The sequence below is a fragment of the Carcharodon carcharias genome, chromosome 1 (genome assembly GCF_017639515.1).
Source record: "Carcharodon carcharias isolate sCarCar2 chromosome 1, sCarCar2.pri, whole genome shotgun sequence".
NCBI lineage: Eukaryota > Metazoa > Chordata > Chondrichthyes > Lamniformes > Lamnidae > Carcharodon > Carcharodon carcharias.
In genome coordinates, this window is record NC_054467.1 from 32,935,451 (window position 1) to 32,952,848 (window position 17,398).

A 17,398-nucleotide genomic window follows, 5' to 3' on the forward strand; every position below is an offset into this window, starting at 1 on the left:
GCCACAATGTTCTCTACTCTCGCTCTGGTCACAGGAGGTCCACCAGAGTCACCAATCCAGCCATGGTAGCAGTAGCAATGGCAGTCAGTGCCACCGGACAACAGAGGAGGTCCGCCATCCAGTGCAAGAAGAGGATGATTGCTCTCATCCATTCCACCAGGGTAAGTCAGCCACCTCATCACTCTCAACTCACACAAAAAGCCATCACACATCCAAAGGGATCTCACACCCCAAGGAACAACACTAGTAACTCACACACATGCCCCCACATCCCCATCAGGCTCATAACCTCTGGAGCTCATGCCCTCACGCCGTCCATGGCCTCGGTCACAACACAAACATTCCACGCATGCTGATCATCTGCCGTGGCATTCATCCTACTCAAACTCTCTCCATCTGTTTTCATGCAGGAGGAGCTGGCTCAGAACAGAAGGGAGAGGTCCAAGACCAGGGATGGAGTGGCCACATTAGGCCCCTTATACTCACTTTCAGGAGCATGCCATTGCGCTGACTGGTGATGACGTGGACTGTGCCTGCTGCAATGGTGAGGTTGGCAGCAAATACCCACATGTGTAATGTTGTCTTTCAGCTTCATTGACAGGCTTCGTGAGTGCTCACGCTGCATCCCCCCTCCACATGAGCAGATCAGTTGTACACTGCCAGACCATGAGTGATTCTAGAGGGAGAAGTGTCTTTATCAGGCCTCTCAGAACCTTGTGCAAGCACTTTCCCAGTCACGCGGAGCCTTTATCCATTACACTCATCCCACTTTTCAATGCTGCTGCTGCTGGGGTTCTCTTTAAGTTGTCCAGCTGAGCTGACCTGCATCTGTGCCCACCCACTGATTGCACTCCTATGCAGCACTTGTGCCCGTTCAACGCGAGGCTCCACTCACTTTCGATTTCGAAAAGATAGTAGTGGTCAGGTTCATGAGCTTCAACCCCGTTTCCACTCCGCCAGTCACCCATGCCCTTTCTCCTATTACTATAGATCCCTTGGATAACTTTCGACCTCACCACTGTAACCTTCCAGCCCAAACCCTTGTCTTTCCAGGATGTCCACGTGAACATGCACGTTCCCTACCTTCCTGAAAATCCCATCCCCATCCACATTGACCTCCTCCGTCCCACCCTCCCCTTGTCCATGTTTACCTCCATGTCCCCATCACCCACCTTCATCGTCCCTTCTACCGATACCTTCGCACCCTCCCACTGCCCCCTGTTACTCTAACCATCCCCTCCTACCACACCTACCCTGAGTTCGCTCCCCAGGAGGCACTTTGACTCCACAACCCCTCCCTTGAACCTTCACCTGGACACTCCACACACCCGCTAACATCGCCCTCCACCCTCTTTCCTCCCTCCCACAGACACCTTCCCCCTCTTCAGATACCCTCCTTCCCCCTCTCAACCTCAAGCCTCTGACACCTTTGCACCCCCACCACCTCCAACCTCACCTACCGTGGCACATTGGCCCCTCTCAACCTTTCGTGCCCCCCCCACCCCCACAAACCCTACGCACTCCCCCTTCCAGCCTCACCACCCCACCCCCTCCAAACCCGGTACACCTTCCTCTCCCACTCACCCTAGACCTTCCTCACCCCCACTCCCAACTTCACCGATCATCTGTACCAGCCTATGGCGAAGTCTGTGAATTTCTGAAGCAGATCCAAAGCTTGAACGAAGACCATGGAAGATGTTGCGAGCCCCTGGCAAAGTCTGGAAAGTTCCAAAGCCTCAGCAAAGTCGAAGTTGTTGCGTGGAGACCTCCCAGATGCCGAGGGCAGCTTTGTGGTAGAGCCACAAAGCAAGAGGAACCCCCCACCATGCAATGGAATTGTTCCTCCAGAGTCTGGTAGTTGCAAGCCTCCAGCATCATCTTCTCCTCGGATGTCCGCGATTTAAGCAAGGCCCTGAAGGTAAGACCCAACTTCTTCAGGTCATGCTTATCCAGGCATGTTCTGGGCCGGTGTGTTTTCCCAACGATGTAATGGTAAATCGGGCGTGGGGGGACAATTCCGATCGGGCCTTACTTTGCATCCCATTAGCGGGATGCAAATTGGATTCATGCCAGCCTCCAGTGGGATTCATGACCTGCCATGGCAGATGCCATGGGATGATCCCGCTGTGATTTCACGCCAGTGTGAAACTGATTTCTGCCCCTCCCACCGAATTCTCCCCCCTGCCTACCATGATGCCTGCTGCAAACCAGAGTGGATAATTCCACCTAATGGCTGGTGATTTTATTTCATTTGTATGATTCAATTGGGAAGGTTGTGAATCATGGAGGTCTCCTTGTAAGAGTAGTGACCTTTTCCATGGCATGATGAGCTGCTACCTGTCTGACATGGCAAAACACTATCACATGTTGCTTGGGAGAATTTAGTTACCAAGAAATTAAGGCAATGGTGACCTTAGGCGGTCGAAGCAGAACTATTTCCTGTGATAAGCAGGTAGCAGTTCTTCAGACAGTAGTTGGCATATTTCCCCAACAGCATCTGGCAAAAGTACAGCTTTCTGAGGCAGTGACAGTCATAAAAACTTAATGACCTCTTAGTCTCCAGACCCTGGCAAGTCAATATTTGTAGGTAGGATACCTTCTGTGATAGAGCCTTCTATTTATCTATCCTCTTTCATGTCCTTATCCTCCTCCTATTATAGCATAAATGTATAGGGTACGTAAATTGGCATTTTAGTACAGTGCAATATTTTGGAAATATGGAAGATACAGAATTTGGATAAATAAAACAATCTTTGTCAGAGCTTTATAATATTTTTGTCACTGTTTTATGTCTCAGGTACATATTTATATCCAGGTCACACATTTGTGGTTAGGCATTCTAATGTTATTCTATAATCCAGAAATACCTTGGTTCCTAGCGTTCCAGACTAGAGAGGTTATAGTGCAGTAGGAGTGAAACTCCAGTTTCATTGTTCTCTTCTAGGCTTCCAAGGTTGAGTAGCAGGTCAGCAACATGAATCAGTTCATTAATTACTGTTCCAGTTCTAAATAGTTCCAGCAAGGTTAATTCAATACCTTGGTCCACTGTTCCAACACCCCACAATCACTCTTCCATGGTACCTTCCAGTACAAACATAATGCAAGAGGAAGAATCACTGAGCCTCGCCAAGTATTAGCAGACAGACATGCAGCTGCTAAAACTAGTCTGTGCAATGTGTCTCACATCCTGGGGGGCAGGGAAATAACTGACGTCATGTTTTGTGTTCATTAAGGAAAACCACAAGCTCCCTTGATGTCTTATTACACTGTGTGATGCTGTTCAGAGCCATAACGTTCAGAAAAGTCAACTTTAGAGTGCAGAGGTTCATTGCTCCAGACGAGGATTTCATTTTTGGTGATTTCTTATAAAATCAAGAATGGACAGCAGTCAAGTGGGCCACAAAGAGTCAGACTGCAGGAACCAGCTTTAAACAAAATGGATTCAAAATGATGACAAAAGTTCTCATTCTAAATAGAGACAGATATCAGGGAGGAAAACATCACTTTTCAGCTACCCAGTTCTGCCACCAACTGCTCGAGCTACGCAGCAATTGCTCTCAGACTGTGCAGTTACTGGTCTCAGACTGGCAGCTGCAGTGTCAGTGAACCCTCTGTTTTACTAAATCTAGGACATCTGATGGACTGGATCTGTTTTTTTTAAACAAAATAAATGTGCATAAGGCCATATAATGCATTAGTTGGTAAGCACAGCATCCATCAGGACTCTCAGGTGTGAACACAATCCTTCATGATTGTGTTGCAAAGGGCAATGACACTTCATTCTTCCTTCAATAATGTAGATTAGTATGTATTATCAATAATATAGATTAAGCTGGTGGCTTATAAGACATGTATCCAAGTAGCTCTATCTCCATCTTAGAGCTTTTGAAGAAGGAACAGCCTTCCTCTGTCCCATGTGAGAGTTGTAGGACCAAACTGAGAGGTAGATTTATGAAAGAAAGGGAAAACAGTAGCAGGGTAGGAGAGCTTCAACGTATCCTGACCTGTCACAAATATGCGGGGAAGGCATGGGCAGCCTCTTGGTGAGGGCTCCTCTTTTCCAAATTCTCTCACTGAAGAACTTGGCTTAAGCAATTGGTGACAAAATCTGGTGCATACCACTGGACCTGGAAATCTAGAACAAAGTGGGTAGCAAATTGAAAGCTGGATGAGTTTGGTGACGCTGCAACTGCAGAGGTCATGCTCCCCAGGCACATAGTTTATGCCTGTGACGTCACTTCCAGTGATGATCCAAGTAATTGCCTGCATCAAAAATGGCGCAGACCAAACTCAGCTGGAAAAACAGTTGCACCTTAAACTGGAAACTGCAAAAATACTATCCCCTCTTCATGAAAAGAATGACTCATCTGTTTTAATAAAAATGGTAATATTGAAGCAGACTGAGTATCAGATAATTATTGCATGAAGTTGTGATAGATCCTGAGATAACCACTTCAAGGTGTAATACTCCCAAAAGCAGTGCCTTTCTCATTTGATGAGAGACTGGCAGGTATTTTGACAATTTAAGTGGACAGTGTGCTTCTTTATTCTGTATCTAATCCATATTGCAACTTTTCTGAGGAGTATGTGTTGTTACAACATACAGGGCAATTTCCTCTGTATTTAATCGATGTTGTAAGTGCAGGAGAGGGGTTACGAGGGCAGGGCGAGTGAGAGTTGGCAGGGAAAAGAGGGGCAACAAGGGCTTGGGAGAGGGGCAGAGAGTGCTCAGGCCAGTGTGGGGCTGGATGATACAGGCACAAACCAGTACTGGCACCAGTTGGCAGCCACACACAAGTGATGTCAGCGATTGGAGAACGGCGTATATGCCGGCAGACACAACGTGGTCTGAGTGACTGTGTGCAACTGTTTCCTGTGCAATTTTTTCCACCACACTGAAGGCAAATGGTGTGTCAGCCTTGGCTCAGCTGATAGTACTCTCATCTCAGGGCAAAACATTCTGGGTCCAAGTCCTACTCCAGGACTTTAACTCAAAAATGAAGCCTGGCACTCAGTTCTGTACTGTCAGAGGTGCCTACTTTTGGATGTGACGTTAAACCGAGGTCCTGTCTTCCCAATCAGAAATCCCATGTCACTGCTTTGAAGAAGAGCAAGGAAGTTAGCCCAGGTGTCATGGCTGATATTTACCCCTCAATCAACATCACAAAACTAGATTATCTGGTCATTATCACATTATTACTTAAGGGAGTTTGTTGTGTGAAATTTGGCTGCCACATTTCCTATATTACAACAGTGACTACATTTCAAAAGTATTTCATTGTCTGTAAAGAGTTTTGTGTAGTAGTGAAAGGTGATGCATAAAAGCAGGGGTCTTTCTTCTCTTTTCAGATGTCCTTCCTACTCCTAATGAGGAAATTTTGAAACTTTGGGACAAGTTTCTGCAAGGAGTTGCCTGAAGACTGGAGATGACACTCATCAATTGAGGGCTGTGTGACTACTATTATTCCACCATGGTTGGACTGTAGAGCAGCGAGTAATTTTTGCTCATGTTCTGCATCTCCAACTGGTAAAACCACTAGTCAGTGAGACATGGTCTGTATCTTTGCTGTGGTCAGAGGATGGTTTTAATAGCACACACATTTTATATGTTGTGCTGCTCACCATATAATTCATTAAAAACTTTAGTACTTGCTTTCCACCTTACAGATGGCTATTCCCTTGGTAGTGAGACTAAGCAGGTCCTCTTTGGGTTGGAGGTGATCCCAAGATAATAAGCCTGGCTATGGAATTTAAGACAGAATTAACCCTCAGTAGAAAATTTGTTATTTTGTTGTATGAGTTAGACAGGGAACTGTTGTACGTTGATCAATCAGGCTGACAGACTAGTGGAAATTGGAGGGTTCCATGTGTTACTAAGGGATGGGATTCTTCCAAAACATTTCCAAATAACCTTGAAAGCCAATGCCCTAACTAGTATAAAGATCCTACCGTGGCAAGCAGCACAGAATTTTCCAGTTCTCCCATGCTGATTAAGTTGTGTGGTTTTAGCTGGTTAAATTCCATCAGAATCCCAATGCACACTTGAGGGTCCTTAAGACCAGGTTCTGGCAACCTAAGATCTCTGAACGTAAGTTAAGTTAGGTGTGTTTCTACAGAGAGAAAGTGTGAGCTCCATGTCAGCAAAACTACCTATGTGGATTTCCTTCACATGCCAGATGCTAAGTTCAGCAGGCTCCAACAAACCCTTGTTTTCAAAAGATTCAAACTATCACATCAGAAGTAGAAGCCATGCTTACATGAATAAGTGTGCTATTTTTCAATTTGTCTAGCCGTGGTGAAAGACTTGAATGGTGAATCAAAGTTCCTATTCAAATTGAATGCAGAAATTGCTAAAATAGGCCACATTTTTCAATGGTCTCCAATCTATCAAAGGAGGAAGAAATACTGCAAGCCAAGAAGAAGCAAGAAACTCTTATTCTTTTCCTGATAAGTTTCTTTAAGGACATTAAGTCTTTAAAAACTCATTCCATCAGCAGGCCTAATAATTTAATGCTGATGGACCAGTTGTAAATTTATACACTGGAAGATGGTATTTAGATGAGATCAAGTCCTGGGTAAATTTCCAAGAAGCTTAAAACTGTAAGGATTAATTATCAGTCAGAAAAAGGAGTATAACAGGATACACAGGTACAAAGACTTAATCATACTCAACATTTGCATCTAGAGCAAATAAAGCAATGCTTTTTCATAGCAGGTATTCAATCTGTCAAAATATAAAAAGAGCCACGTGGCTTCATTGTTAAGAACCAATGTCAGTGACAGTTTTCAAATTATTACATTTTAAAGGATTTTCCTCATTCGAGTATCTGTAACAAAGCCATCCGTAGGTACTTCAGGCAAGCTTTTATTTAACCTCAATCTTTAGGTATAAATAACAACTTCCCCCTAACTCAATTAAAAATAATGACATCCACGCTTCACATTAGTGCTTACTATCTGCAACCGCAGTCAAAACTCGAGTCAGTAAGTACCACTGACAAAACGTCAACTGCTTCTCATCACACGCCTTATAGTGGTTTATTTCTGGCAGTTGAACAGCTACAAAGAATGACAATACATTGAGGAAGCCACAAGAATGTATGGAGCTTTGAATACAGAAAGAAATGCACATTTTTAAAAAACCTTTTGATAAATATCACCAAATTTGGTCGGTGATCATTCCACTTTTTGTAGTGGATGTCTGATTTTATTGATATCATTTCATATTGCAGTTTCCAGTTCTAAGTCAATTATTTTCACTTCTGATTCTCAGAAGCCTAAAATTCAATTACAAACACTATAATATTACAAGATTTATTTATTACCTTTCCAGTCTCACAAGCCACTACTTCCTTCCATGCCTGGTGCTTTATAAAAGAAGACAGGCTGTATTAATTGAGGGACCTCATTGTCAGCTTCTGCGTTCTGATGTTAGTGCTGGAACGCTTTCAGTGCGTAAGCAATTTTATGAAAGAATCTACGAGCACTCAACATATAAAGTATTTACCCCCAACTTCTTGGCATCTCTCTGTTTTCAATGAGATCACTGAAGAATGTAGCAAATCAGACTAACCACTTCTTAATTGGCACATGCCTCTCTGCTCATTAGTTGTTGCTCTAACATGTAGGTGGTTGTGTAACCAAAACCACTTAGAAATCTCATCAGTTTGAATCCACTTCTTTGATTTGGATTGATTAGATATGAAACTGGTCCCCTGCTAGATATGTAAAGGAAAAGCTCTGTTGGTATTTTAAAATACTAAAGTAACATTTATCAGGAGTAATCACTTAATGATTATTTTAAAATTAAAGGGAAGGAAAGCTCCTTTTTTCTGTTCAAAATATTCTTTCAATGCCAATCTGCAGCAAATGTGTTACTAATGTAGATTGGTTTGGTACGCATGGGAAAAAAAAAGGATCAAAGTTGGTACCAACAGAACTGCCCACCTTGGGGTAAGTAGTGATTCCCTTCAGTAGGGTTGGTAACATTGCTTTGCCTTGGGGTCTAGATCAGCTTAATCATAAATAGTTCACTGCAAAATAATGGAGCTCCTCCCCATAACCGTTGGTCCAGATTTTGCTCTCAGCAGTGAACGAACTTGCCGTGCACTACACTGACAGCTCACAGAATTTTCACAAGCTTGTCAGTGGCAATTTCCATTAATCTGACATCTGTTCCAGCATAGCAATCTCTACAGGGCATCGATGGCATCTACGAATAGGGAAAGCAAGAGCAAGGTGCTTCACTCAGATTGAAGAATCCTCACTGAGTCAGGTGGGGTGAAATTTTAATTTAGCATTGCTCTAAGTCACAGAATTCTTTTCTCACACTTTCTGCTTTCTCTCCTTGTAAGAGAAAAGAGCACACAACTCCAAGGATAAACCAGGGGTGGTTCTCCAATGAAAGCCACTTGACGGCCACTGGCAATGTGTACCCACCTGGTTCACTTTGAAGGAGGTCTTGTTCTTGAAGGCTGCAGGTATCAGTGAGAGCCTCCCAATAAAAGCCTGAGCCTCTGAGGCATTGATGCTCAGATATGCCAAGAAAGCTGATCCTCTGCCTCTAGACTGTGTGTTGAGGTTATCATCTCCTTCAAGTTGGACCTGTATTCACCCCCTCTGCCCTGAGGAGGGGCATGTTGCTGAGTTGAAGGCTGCTAATGGTGCCACTGGCATTGCTCCTGCTGCTTTAGGGGTTGGTGTTGCTGCTCCTCATCTTCCTCATCAGAGGTCCAAGGCAGAACTGCATAAGTTGCTCCCATGCTGCAGTGAAAGCTGACCGCAGGTAAGATCAGGTCAAAGTGAACAAAGTTCAAGGTTGTTAAATGACTTGCAAAAAATTAGAAATCACCCATGGTGCAGTGAAACTAGGATCTCAGGAGAAGTATTTTGAGCACAAGCTTTTCACATGGACGACCCAGCAGCTGCGAAGTTACAATTTTTAAAAGACTTCTAGCCTGTCAGTTTCTGTGATCAATGACTCCCCACTTTTCCCTCACATGTTGGCCCAGGCAAGTTCTCGGGCAGCATGGGAAAACTGTGCACTAGCTGTTAAAGTCTGAAATCTGGGTTAAAGCCCCAATTAATCAATTACTTAAACATTTAAATGACCAACCAAACAGTTCCTTGGGGTTTCCTGCTCACTGGGAACACAGCCCGGTAAAACCCATAAGTGAATGGGAGCATGTTGGGTATTCGACCCACTGACATTTTTCAGGAATTTAACCCCCACCCACCCTACCCACACACAAATCATCTCCTTTGGCAGTTAATGTTTTGTCCATGGAGTCGAAAGCAGGAGTATAAAACAGCATGTATAAATTACTTTTAAATGATATACAGAAAGAAGAATAAAGATTGGGAAAGACAGTTAGGATTAAGGGAGAGAGAAAATGAGATAGAAAAAATTGAAAGAATTTTTTTTTCAAATCCCAACCCTAATTTTTTTTTTCTGGGGGAATGAGGCACCACATTTGTACATTTTTTTTTTAGGACCAGAGAGGCTATCAACAGTAATTAACACCTACCACACCATTAAAATCTCACTTACTCCTGAACGAACCAACCCCTACTTTTTTTTTGTAGCTGTTTTTAAGTGGAGAACTAGTGGGAAAGTACAGAAAATTAATGTCATTACAGGTATTTCAACACCATGTATATTGGCGTGGACTAAAACAGCGTACCCTATACAGGAGTGGGGTATCTCTAACAGCAACTTCTGCATTTCCACATCTACCTGGAGATGCATACTGCCGAATTTGCTGTCAGATGTTGCTCCATTAAAAGTGCTAATTGTCTCACTGTTATCCTCATTGCACGTTCTGGCCAAAAACTCATGAGGGTGTCTGCTGGGCAGCAAATTAGACTTCTCCTTTCCACCTCCTCCTCCCCCCACCCACCCCACCACCCCCCACCCACCCCACCCACATACATACACACACACACACACCCCCACCCACCCCCCACCTTTTACTATAACTTTTACAAATACATTGGGGCAGGACTTTGAACAGGATGTATTCTCCATGCATTTTCATTCTTCTTCAAAAATCCACTTTGCCTCATCTTTATTGAAGGTTTTTTTTAAAAAGAATAATCAATTTGGAAGTTCAGCCTGTGCCACCTCTAGTTTACAGATCAACAAGACTTGTAGAACAAGAGAGGCAAATATGATAATCAGTCTATCACTTCTGTCCTGTCCCTACACCATATTCTACTAGGCAAATGGATTCATGCTGAATTTCTGACAAAGTGTTAAGCAAGTGTCCGTACACTCAAAATGTTAACATGCTTGTTCTCACTACGGTTGCTTTCTAACCTGCTGAGTGTTTCCAGCATTTTCTGTTTCTGATTTCCAGCATCTGTAATCTTTTGCTCTTTGTCCATTCTGCAGCTGAATGCAAATATGCAAACTCCCTCAAACAGCCCTGACTGCAAAATGGTGAGTCTTGTGTGTTAGTGTAAACTTGCCTAAAGTTTATTTATTTTGTTTCTTCTCCAATTCCTCTCCTGAAAGCACTGACAGTTCTATGGATACCTTGTGATATCTGGTTATAATTCAAGTGTGAACACTGACAGCAATAACAACAGGCTACTCATCCATAGGGGAGCGGAGAGGAGGGATTGCGGTCTGATGCTGTCCTCAGCTGACACCATTCACATACACTTTAAAACACGGTTTGCTGGATAGTGATCAGGAGCAGGATTCCTTCTCATTGTTACATTCTAAATCAGGAATACTGAAGCCAATTGCAGTACCACATCACAACTACAACTCACATTTATCTAGCCTTTAGCATTTATCCCAAGGCGTCTCACAGGAGTGTTATGAAACTAAATTTGACACCGAGCCATATAAGAAGATATTAGAACAGATGAGCGAAAGCCTGGCTGAAGAAGTAGGTTATAAAGAAAATCTTAAAAGGAGAAGAGAGAAATGTGGAGGTTTGGGGAGAGAATTCTGGAGCTTAGGATGTCAGGAACTGAAGACATAGGTGCCAATGGTGGAGCACAGAAAATCACGGGTACTCAAGAGGTTAGAATTGGAAAAACACAAATAACTCAGAGAACTGGGCTAGGTCACTAAACATATTGAGCCATCATTAGAAATTTGAAAAATTAAAACAGTTCATTTTAGTTTTTAATTTGGCGGGTTCTTTGCAACAAAATGAGCAATTTTACATCGGACTACACTAATGCCTACTGTGGATTAATTGGCTAATACCCAATACAATGTTCATCCACAACCATTCATTACCTCCCTGGTAGCACAATAAATTGAGCCGGGATGCTCTTTGTATGTGATTTCTGCATGTCCAGGATTAAGATGAGCTACTGCCCTGAAAGGAGGCAGTGACATGTACCTCAATGGATGCTAAGAGAGGCACAGCGGGCAGTTCTCGGTTAATCCAAAAAGAGGTCTAGTTGGGACACCCGGCAAGGGAATAGCAAGTCAAGGAGTGCTGAAATGTGCAGGAATGCATTTGGAGTGGCACACTACCCTAGAGGAGAGAAATGAAAGTGCATCATGACATGGGAGAGGAGTTTAGTAGGGGGTAAAGAAAAATAAAAGCAGAAAAAAATTGGAAATAGAGGCGATGAGTTCATATTCAAACTTTAGGCAATATTACAAATGTGAGATTTTATAAGATTATGCTGTTTTGGGAATGTGTAAAATTGAGGAATGTGACCTGTTCCGAATTCTGTTGGCAACAAGCCTGGGTGGCCTGGTTGTTAGAGATAAAGGGATGGGGGGTCCAAGTTGTTTTCTTGGGAGGAAGGTGCAAAGTGTTCATGCATGTAGACAATGGTAAAACAGCTGTGATTACGGTGAATAGACTGTTAATCTCCAAAGTCTCAGGGCCATATTAAGAATGTCAGGTCGTAAACAGTTATACTTTAAACTGAGAGAAAAACAAAAAACTGCAGATGCTGGAAATCCAAAACAAAAACAGAATTACCTGGAAAAACTCAGCAGGTCTGGCAGCATCGGTGGAGAAGAACAATGTTGACGTTTCGAGTCCTCATGACCCTTCAACAGAACTGCTTTTTAAAGTTTTTTATTAAAATCAGGAGAGGGGTGAAATATAAACTGGTTTAAGGTAGGGGGGCGTGGTGGTTGTAGGTACAAGCAAGCAGTGATACGAGCAGATAATCAAAAGATGTCACAGACAAAAGAACAAAGAGGTGTTGAAGGTGGTAATATTATCTAAAAGAATGTGCTAATTAAGAATGGATGGCAGGACACACAAGGTACAGCTCCAGTGGGGGTGGGGTGAAATAAGACTAACAGGGCATAAAAGGTATAGATTTAAAAATAATGGAAATAGGTGGGAAAAGAAAAATCTATATAAATTATTGGAAAAAACAAAAGGGAGGGGGAAGAAACGGAAAGGGGGTGGGGGTGGAGGAGGGAGTTCAAGATCTAAAGTTGCTGAACTCAATATTCAATCCAGAAGGCTGTAAAGTGCCTAGTCAGAAGATGAGGCGCTGTTCCTCCAGTTTGCGTTGAGCTTCACTGGAACAATGCAGCAAGCCAAGGACAGACAGGTGGGCAAGAGAGCAGAGTGGAGTGTTAAAATGGCAAGTGACAGGGTCATTCTTGTGGACAGACCGCAGGTGTTCTGCAAAGCGGTCGCCCAGTTTGCGTTTGGTCTCTCCAATGTAGAGGAGACTGCATTGGGAGCAACGAATGCAGTAGACTAAGTTGGGGGAAATGCAAGTGAAATGCTGCTTCACTTGAAAGAAGTGTGTGGGCCCTTGGACGGTGAGGAGAGAGGAAGTGAAGGGGCAGGTGTTGCATCTTTTGCGTATGCATCGGGAGGTGTCATAGGTAGGGGTTGAGGAGTAGAGGGTGATGGAGGAGTGGACCAGGGTGTCCCGGAGGGAACAATCCCTACGGAATGTCGCCGGGGATGGGGTGAAGGGAGGATGTGTTTGGTGGTGGCATCATGCTGGAGTTGGCAGAAATGGCGGAGGATGATCCTTTGAATGCGGAGGCTGGTGGGATAATAAGTGAGGACAAGGGGGACCCTATCATGTTTCTGGGAGGGAGGAGAAGGAGTGAGGGCGGATGCGCGGGAGATGGGCCGGACATGGTTGAGGGCCCTGTCAACGACCGTGGGTGGAAAACCTCGGTTAAGGAAGAAGGAGGATATGTCAGAGGAACTGCTTTGGAAGTAGCATCATCAGAACAAATGCGACGGAGTCGAAGGAACTGAGAGAATGGGATGGAGTCCTTACAGGAAGCGGGGTGTGAGGAGCTGTAGTCGAGATAGCTGTGGGAGTCGGTAGGTTGTAATGGATATTGGTGGACAGTCTATCACCAGAAATTGAGACAGAGAGGTCAAGGAAGGGAAGTGTCAGAGATGGACCATTTGAAAATGATGGAGGGGTGGAGTTTGGAAGCTAAATTAATAAATTTTTCCAGGTCCCGATGAGAGCATGAAACAGCACCAAAGTAATCATCGATGTACCGGAGAAAGAGTTGTGGGAGGGGGCCGGAGTAGGACTGGAACAAGGAATGTTCCACATACCCCATAAAGAGACAGGCATAGCTGGGGCGCATGCGGGTACCCATAGCCATACCTTTCATTTGGAGGAAGGAGAAATTGTTCAGTGTGAGAACAAGTTCAGCCAGACGGAGGAGAGTAGTGGTGGATGGGGATTGTTCGGGCCTCTGTTCGAGGAAGAAGCTAAGGGCCCTCAGACCATCCTGGTGGGGGATGGAGGTGTTGAGGGATTGGATGTCCATGGTGAAGAGGAGGCGGTTGGGGCTAGGGAACTGGAAACTGTTGATATGATGTAGGGTATCAGAGGAATCACGGATGTAGGTGGGTCTGGACAAGGAGAGAGAGAATAGAGTCAAGATAGCAAGAAATGAGTTCTGTGGGGCAGGAACAGGCTGACAGGATCGGTCTGCCGGCACAGTCCTGTTTGTGGATTTTGGGTGGGGGTAGAAGTGGGCCGTCCGAGGTTGGGCGACTATCAGGTTGGAAGCTGTGGGAGGAAGACCTCCAGAGATGAGGTCAGTGACAGTCCTGGAAACAATGGCTTGATGTTCAGTGGTGGGGTAATGGTCCAGGAAGAGGTAGGAGGAAGTGTCTGCGAGTTGACGCTCAGCCTCCACGAGGTAGAGGTCAGTGCGCCAGACAACAACAGCACCACCCTTGTCAGTGGGTTTGATGACAATGTTAGGGTTGGACCTGAGAGGACGGAGTGCAGTAAGTTCAGAGAGAGACAGATTAGAATGGGTGAGAGGAGCAGAGAAATTGAGACGACTAATGTCACGCCGACAGTTCTCAATGAAAAGATCAAGAGAAGGTGAACAAGGCAAAAGAGATATGGAAATCCTGTCGGAGAGAAGAGCAGAACTTCTTCAAGGTAGGCATTTATTGAAGAGAAGTGGCAGTCAATTAAACACAGAGATTAAATCAAAAAACTGCAGATGCTGGAGATCCAAAACAATAACAGAATTACGTGGAAAAACTCAGCAGGTCTGGCAGCATCGGCGGAGAAGAACAAAGTTGACATTTCAAGTCCTCATGACCCTTCAACAGAACTGCTGAGTTTTTCCAAGTAATTCTGTTTTTGTTTTGGATTTCCAGCATCCGCAGTTTTTTGTTTTTATCTCTGTGTTTAATTGACTGTCACCTCTCTTCAAGAAATGCCTACCTTGAAAAAGTACTGCTCTTCTCTCCGACAGGATTTCCGTATCTCTTTTGCCTTGTTCACCCTCATTGCTTTCCATTTCTATCCTGGTGTTTGACAAGGTGTTTACTAAAACCCACTTTCACAGCCATATTTCCTTTCTCAGTGACTGTCTCTGTATCCGACTTACCCCATGTGGATTTCAACTGAAATTCCATCCCTCATGTTTCGAACCCACCCAGGATTACAGGTGTCTTCGGGACATAAAATGGTTCTCGGACTGCTGCTCCCATCGCATTCTGACATCCACACTCAGTGCCATGCGCCACCATATGAACACACTCAACCTCTCCCTCCAGCAGCACCGCCATACCCTTTTTCAAAGCTGCGCATGCCCCCAGTTTCATTTTATTCTTCGTCTCATCTGACGCTTCAACAAGAAACTTTTTCTCTTTCTCTCAAGTGCGAAGGAATGCAAGCTCCAACAACTCATTGACACCAACACCCACCTAGGACCCTCCACCCCTGCCTGTCCCTCCGTCCCCACCCATCTTCCAACCCCAGCCCCAGCCGTGTATTCACTATACACCCTGACCTTCCCCTCTCCGGCGCTGAACGTTCAGTGCTTAGCAAAGGACTTAGTTTCATACCCTTACGCCCTCATCTGAATGCATTTCGGGCTCGGCACGATGCTGAACTCTTCTTCTGCCGCCTTCGTCTCCGTGCTCACTTCTATGGGCAGGAGAACTCTCCCCATTCAACGGATCCTTTTACCCAACTCCAACATTCTCCCTCCACCTGGACCCCTCCCTCTGGATTCTTACCTTCTCTTGATCTTTTCATTGAGAACTGTCGGTGTGACATTAATCGTCTCAATTTCTCTGCTCCTCTCACCCATTCTAATGTGTCTCTCTCTGAACTTACTGCACTCCGTCCTCTCAGGTCCAACCCTAACATTGTCATCAAACCCACTGACAAGGGTGGTACTGTTGTTGTCTGGCGCACTGACCTCTACCTCGTGGAGGCTGAGCGTCAACTCGCAGACACTTCCTCCTACCTCTTCCTGGACCATGACTACCACTGAACATCGAGCCATTGTTTCCAGGACTGTCACTGCTCTCATCTCCTCTGGAGATCTTCCTCCCACAGCTTCCAACCTGATAGTCGCCCAACCTCGAATGGCCCGCTTCTACCTCCTACCCAAAATCCACAAACAGGACTGTCCCGGCAGACCGATCCTGTCAGCCTGTTCCTGCCCCACAGAACTAATTTCTCGTTATCTTGACTCCCTTCTCTCTCCCCTTGTCCAGTCCCTTCCCATCTAAATCCGTGATTCCTCTGACATCTTACATTACATCAACAATTTCCAGTTCCCTAGCCCCAACCGCCTCCTCTTCACCATGGACGTCCAATCCCTCTACACCTCCATCCCCCACCAGGATGGTCTGAGGGCCCTTAGCTTCTTCCTCGAACAGAGGCCCGAACAATCCTCATCCACCACTACTCTCCTCCGTCTGGCTGAACTTGTTCTCACGCTGAACATTCCCATTCTCTCAGTTCCTTCGCCTCCGTCGCATCTGTTCTGATGATGCTACCTTCAAAAATAGTTCCTCTGACATGTCCTCCTTCTTCCTTAACCGAGGTTTTCCACCCACGGTCGTTGATAGGGCCCTCAACCGTCTCCGGCCCATCTCCCGTGCATCCGCCCTCACTCCTTCTCCTCCCTCCCAGAAACATGATCGGGTCCCCCTTGTCCTCACTTATCACCCCACCAGCCTCCGCATTCAAAGGATCATCCTCCACCATTTCCGCCAACTCCAGCATGATGCCACCACCAAACACATCTTCCCTTCAGCCCCCCTGGCAGCATTCCGTAGGGATTGTTCCCTCTGGGACACACTGGTCCATTCCTCCATCAGCCCCTACTCCTCAACACCTACCTACGGCACCTCCTGATGCATACACAAAAGATGCAACACCTGCCCCTTCACTCCCTCTCTCCTCACCGTCCTTGGGCCCAAACACTTCTTTCAAGTGAAGCAGCATTTCACTTGCATTTCCAACTTAGTCCACTGCATTCATTGCTCCCACTGCAGTCTCCTCTACACTGGAGAGACCAAACGCAAACTGGGAGACCGCTTTGCAGAACACCTGCAGTCTGTCCGCAAGAATGACCCAAACCTCCCTGTCGCTTGCCATTTTAACACTCCACCCTGCTCTCTTGCCCACATGTCTGTCCTTGGCTTGCTGCATTGTTCCAGTGAAGCTCAACGCAAACTGGAGGAACAGCACCTCATCTTCCGACTAGGCACTTTACAGCCTTCTGGATTGAATATTGAATTCAGCAACTTTAGATCTTGAACTCCCTCCTCCATCCCCACCCCCTTTCCGTTTCTTCCCCCTCCCTTTTGTTTTTTCCAATAATTTATATAGATTTTTCTTTTCCCACCTATTTCCATTATTTTTAAATCTATACCTTTTATGCCCTGTTAGTCTTATTTCACCCCACCCCCACTAGAGCTGTACCTTGTGTATCCTGCCGTCAATTCTTAATTAGCACATTCTTTTAGATAATATCACCACCTTCAACACCTCTTTGTTCTTTTGTCTGTGACATCTTTTGATTAACTGCTCCTATCACTGCTTGCTTGTCCCTACAACCACTGCCCCCCCCACAACTTCTCTTCACCCACCACCCCCCCCACCTTAAACCAGCTTATATTTCACCCCTCTCCTAATAGCAATAAAA

General features: G+C 45.2%; 1 protein-coding gene across 3 annotated transcripts in view; it reads right to left on the minus strand.

The window, feature by feature from the left end:
* inpp4b (inositol polyphosphate-4-phosphatase type II B) overlaps positions 1–17,398 on the minus strand; it is a 900,896-nt gene that overhangs the window by 395,339 nt on the left and 488,159 nt on the right. Inside the window, exon 1 of one of the 3 annotated variants that reach the window (XM_041213146.1) lies at positions 2,868–3,065. The exons of the other annotated variants lie outside the window; for them this stretch is intronic. The gene's annotated coding sequence lies outside the window, so the exon portion shown is untranslated. Of the gene's footprint in view, positions 1–2,867; positions 3,066–17,398 lie in introns of those variants that run through there. 3 annotated transcript variants of the gene reach the window in all.